Source organism: Juglans regia, chromosome 11 (assembly GCF_001411555.2).
Source record: "Juglans regia cultivar Chandler chromosome 11, Walnut 2.0, whole genome shotgun sequence".
In the NCBI taxonomy this organism is placed as follows: Eukaryota; Viridiplantae; Streptophyta; class Magnoliopsida; order Fagales; family Juglandaceae; genus Juglans; species Juglans regia.
The window spans coordinates 20,902,196-20,907,940 of record NC_049911.1 but is presented as its reverse complement, the minus strand read 5'-3'; the positions used below and the strand labels follow the sequence as shown (position 1 = coordinate 20,907,940).

General features: G+C 36.6%; 1 non-coding gene across 1 annotated transcript; it reads right to left on the bottom strand.

The window, feature by feature from the left end:
• Window positions 1–473: 473 nt before the first annotated feature.
• Window positions 474–580, bottom strand: LOC118343906. The gene has a single exon (XR_004797693.1). It is a non-coding gene; the product is annotated as a small nucleolar RNA R71 (small nucleolar RNA).
• Between the last annotated feature and the right edge of the window lie 5,165 nt (window positions 581–5,745).

The following is a 5,745-nucleotide window of genomic DNA, read 5'->3' as shown; positions in this document are numbered from 1 at the left end:
TTAGGACAGAATCTCAAGCATCTTTTACCTCAGCATCACTTTGTCTTGAGTCATCTTCTGACACTAATAGTACCATGGCTGAAAATGAGAATCATGATCAGGAAGTAGTGAATCAGAATAGGACACTTAGAGATTATTTACAACCTGTCAGGACTAGCACACCCTCATGCATAATCCTACATTTGAATGCAAATGTCTTTAATTTCAAACCTGGAATGATTCCATTAATTCCACATTTTCATGGCATGGATTCCGAGAATCCGTACCTTCATATCAAAGAATTTGAAGAGGTTTGTTCTACATTCATGGACCGAACATGCACTGAGGAGGTTATTAGACTAAAGTTGTTTCCATTTTCCTTGAAAGATAAGGCTAAAACGTGGCTAAATGCATTGAGACCTAGATCTATAGGCACATGGCAGGAAATGCAAACTGAATTTTTGAAAATTTTTTTTCCAATACATAGGACAAATGCACTTAAAAGACAAATCATGAACTTTACCCAAAAAGATTCTGAAACTTTTTATCAAAGTTAGGAAAGGTTCAAGGATCTTTTAAATGCTTGTCCTCATCATGGTTATGAAAATTGGCGTTTGATAAGTTTTTTTTATGAAAGTTTGACACCTAAAATGCACCAATTTGTACAAACCATGTGTAATGGAGAATTTTTTGACAAAGAGCCTGAGGAAGCATTTGAATATTTTGATTACCTTGCTGAAAATGCTCAATCTCGGGACACAACTGATGTGCATGATAGGTCTAGTCAAGTTGAGTGTGGTCATGGAAAATACACTTTAAAAGAAGATGATGATTTGCATGCTAAGTTAACCTTGTTGTCTAGAAAAATGGAAGCTATGAAATTGAAAAAGGTAAATGAAGTGCATGCTATCCATAAGAATTCAGGTAAGTGTAGCATATGTGAGGATCATGGGCATTCAACTAATGAGTGTCCCACGATCCCTGCATTCAAAGAGGTGTTGTTGGACCAATCTAATGCTGTAAATATGATACAAAAACCATATTCTAGTCCTTATTCTAATTTTTATAATCCAGGATGGAGAAACCACCCAAATTTTGGGTGGAGGAATGACCAACAATTAGCTCCAGCAGCCTTGGCTCCAGGACCCTCTCAACTCGCAATTCAAGCACCTTCAATGCAAAAGAAGGGACTTGAGGAGACGATGCATCAATTGTCAAACACCTTGCAGCAGTTTATGCAAGGTCAAGCCACAATCAACAATCAACAATCAAAACTCTCAAGCGATAAATGACATTCAGAGCACACTTACAAAGATGACTACGGCTTGGAGCTCTCAAGAGAAAGGAAAACTTCCTGCACAACCTCAACCCAATCCACAAAGTCAGCCACCACAAGGAGCGGTTGAGAGTTCAAATGTGAGGCAAGTGAAGGCGGTCACTACTTTGAGAAATGGTAGGGTGGTGAACATTCCAGTTCAAGGTTCAGACAAGGCTGGTAAGGTATCTAAACTTGTACCAAATGAGGCTGAAAATGGTGAGTTTGAACAAAATGAAACTGAAACTGAAAAGATTTCATGTCCTGTACCTGCTCCTTTTCCTCAAAGATTGGTTCCTTTGCACAAAGACAAACACCAATCTGAAATTTTAGAAATATTCAAGCATGTTAGGATTAATATCCCTTTATTGGATGCTATTCAACAAATTCCTGCATATGCTAAGTTTCTAAAAGATTTGTGTACGGTTAAAAGAAAATAAAATGTGCAAAAGAAAGCTTTTCGTACTGAGCAGGTCAGTGCCATAATTCAGAGTAATACCCCACCAAAATATAAAGACCCCAGTTCACCAACAATTGCTTGTGTTATAGGAAGTTCAAAAATTGGTCAAGCATTGTTAGATCTAGGTTCAAGTGTGAATTTGCTGCCTTATAATGTTTATGAGCAACTTGGTTTGGAGGAATTAAAACCAACTCCTATCATTTTACAACTAGCGGATAGGTCTATTAAAATGCCAAGAGGAGTTGTTGAGGATGGCTTGGTTCAAGTGGATAAATTCTTTTATCCCATTGATTTTGTTGTGTTGGATGTTCACTTGACACCAAAATCTTCTTTTCAAGCACCTGTGATTTTTGGGAGACCTTTTCTTGCTACTTCAAATGCATTAATAAATTGTAGGAGTGGTGTTTTAAAGCTGAGTTTTGGGAACATGACCCTTGAACTAAACATTTTCAATATTTGTAGGCAACCTTAAGACTTGGAAGATGTACAAGAAGTGAATTTGTTGGAAAGCATCCTTGAGGAGGAGACTTTTTTGGCATACCAGCCCACTAACCTGTTGTTTGAGTTAGAAAATTTTTGTGAACTCCTCACTGATGACACCCCCATTGATGTTTCTCATGTTTTTAATGCAGAAAATAAATTGGAGACTAAATGGAGGCAAAGATTGAGCAACTCCCACCGTTGACAGAAAGTTTGAAGCCTTCATCAAATGAAATCCCAACACTAGAGCTGAAGCCATTGCCAAATGACTTGAAATATGCATTTCTGGGACCGGACAACACCTTCCCAGTGGTGATTTCAGCCCAACTCTCTCATGATAAAGAAAGGAAATTAATGGAAGTCTTAAACCAACACAAAGGTGCCATTAGGTGGACAATCGCAGATATAAAATGTATAAATCCTCTTGTGTGCACTCATAGCATAACATGAACTTGAAACATATTCTTGTCTTATGGGATTACCATGATTACGTGAACATAAACTTGAACATAACATAACGTGAAACATGACTTGAACTTGGAATCTTATTCAATAGACTTAATCATTAAAGTGACCATATCGGTGCTACACAGGTCCCCTTGAGCCGTGTGTCCCTGCCGATTACCGCATCACATCACAAGTTTCTATACCAGCTGTAAGTGCGTTAACAAGTACTCCACAGTTATTGTGGCCCCACATATTCTACGTGTCAAAATTGTTGTGTCTCAAGTAGTGTATGCTCCACAGTTGTTGTGGCCCCATGACTTATTTTTTTGTGCCACACTTGCTGTGGACACAAGTAACATAATGTGTGGCACCATCGGCGTTAGTGCCTGGCGCGCTCCGGTGACCAGCTAATTAGGCCTCATTCGCAACCTGTTGACTGTGCTTCATCAACTCAGGGAATTTCACACCTATTTAGACACTCCAGCGTGAACAAAGGAGTTCCACTAGGATATTACCCCATCCTAACGCTTAGGGTCGTGATTGACATGAATAACTTAACTAGCATACATGACATTTCGTAACGTGACGTAACATGAACGTGACATAAAAGACAAAAGTCCTGACGTGACATGAACGTAAGATGACAGACATGACATACTTCAAGACATAAATGTAATAGAGTACATTTCATAACATGGCATACATGTAACATGCAACATTTCGTAACATGGCATACCATATAACAGACAACATTTCTTAACATGGTGTAACATGTGACAGTGAATATTACATGACATTAAATACATGTAATAGATGGCATACTTAACATGACATACTTGCAATGTATAGCAATACGTGACATAATATCTTGTGTAATAGATGAATAATTCATGACAGAATAAATTATGTGTAACAGATAAATATGTAATGACTTGGCATGGCACATATGATAACATGCATACATACACTTTAGTTCCCTTACTTATCACTCATACACATTAAACTGACAGTAAGTTAAAAGCTAACTTATCTCGATCTTCGTGCTTCGACACAAAACTCAAGTACGATCACGAGAAACTGAAAGTTGTGATTTCTAAAAATTATAACTTAATCACTAACAATTAGGAATATGGAGAAATATCAACTTAGAGTAAAATTATCATTTTACCCTCTACATGTGGGAAAATGATCATTTTACCCCTAACTTAAGGATTTTGCATCCTAACTCCACAAATCATCAAAATTTACATACCTTATGTAAATTTTGTCCTAAGCTCAAATATCAATTAAAAAAAATTTAAAACTAAACACAACCATTAAAACTCTATAGGTCCGAAACTTACAAGGCTATTTCCCTTGATTTTGTTGTAATTCTTTCAAATTTCCAACACTCATGATTAAACCAAACTTTTTCTTCTACTATACTCATAACATATTCCTAAGAATAATCATGTTTTGAATCATGAAAAAAAGTCATCAAAATCACTAAAACCATACTTAAACTTTTTGGTTTTTCTTCTAAGTTCAAAACAGAATTTTGTTTCTAACTTGTTTTAATCAACCTCTTGATCCATGACTTATAAAGATGTGATCTTCAAACCCAAACATCACATGGTTTAAAAAGATGTTCTAAAACAGATCCAAGCATCAAACTCAAGATCACATGGTTAAACATCAACCAAAACATAAATTTAGCCAAGACCATCATCACTTTGGCCTAACTGAATACCTCCTTGCATAAAATTTCATATCTTCGAAACCAACAACAAATATCTTCAAAATAACATTCTAACATGTATATAAGATGCTTAGGATCTTCCAATAAAAATATCAAAGCCATTGGAATAAGATTAAACCATAAAAGATTTAAACTTTCTCAAAACAGAAACTGTTTTTCCTCTTCCAGTTTCTAAATTTCTAGACCTAAGAAAATATTTCACCAAAACTTTTAAGCATGCAAAAAATCCTCAACCAATAATCATATACACATGTTAACAGTACTCCATAAAAATTTTGGACCAAGATCAATTCATTAGCTTGGTCAAAAACTCCAAAGTATAACACACTCTCCAGTTTATCGCCCAGAATGACCTTTCTGGGGTCTAAACAACTTTGGACCAATCAAATGATCTCCAAATGGAACAAATAAGATATCCACGTCAACTAGACGCCAAAAGCAACAACTTTCATGAAGGCAACTGTGTGAGAAAACACTTAAAAAAGCTTTGAAACAGGCGTTCAAAAGGGGTACGAAAAACTGTCCAAGAGTGTCTTTTGTGTTCTATGAAGGAAAAGTGTAAAGGAGAGTTGTTTTTCGTGGGAAGTGGACTGGAGAGCCTCTTACACAAGTTATGGAAAGTGATAGGACTGAAGGGAAGGTTGACTGTTGGCCTTTTCTTAAGATGGAGTGTCAGAGTGAATGAGTGAGGTGGCCCTTTAGCTATATATTTCAAGAACCTTCTAGGCTCTTCTTGTAAAGATCTGGCCAGCCAAGTGGGGGTACAAAACTTAGCCATGAAGCAATCCTATGGAGACCAAATTCGTGGGCCTTAATGGGCCTAAACTGAATGGGTCTAAATTTTGGGGTTTAAAGAGGGTTTGGGTTGCTATCAAGCCCAAATCCAGTAGCACTTGGTCCAATAAATTTTTCAAGGTTAACAAGGTTGGATAATGATGTTCTAACAAAAATTTGAAGGATTAATAGCATGTGGAAGTGATTTAATCAAATGATTAAACACAATGCTAGAAATCGGATTAGAAAATGTTTAGAGGCCAACTTTAGGGTTTTGGGGAAACCGTTTAGGGTTTCGATTTCAACAATGCTTTTGGGCTTTCAATTGAATTCTCACCATTTAGGGTTTCATTAGGATTGAAATCCTCTTTGGTCTGGCACAATTTGGTTGATCAGATGAAACAAAGTTTTGCTTAAAGTGGCATGATTTCACAGCTTGATTCCTTCAAATCCATCAAACGCTCCTCATGGTGCCAAGTATCAAATATTATTCACTAAGTGTGGCTAAGATCTTGCCAAGTGTCCAAATAAAATTTCTCTAATCTAATTTGG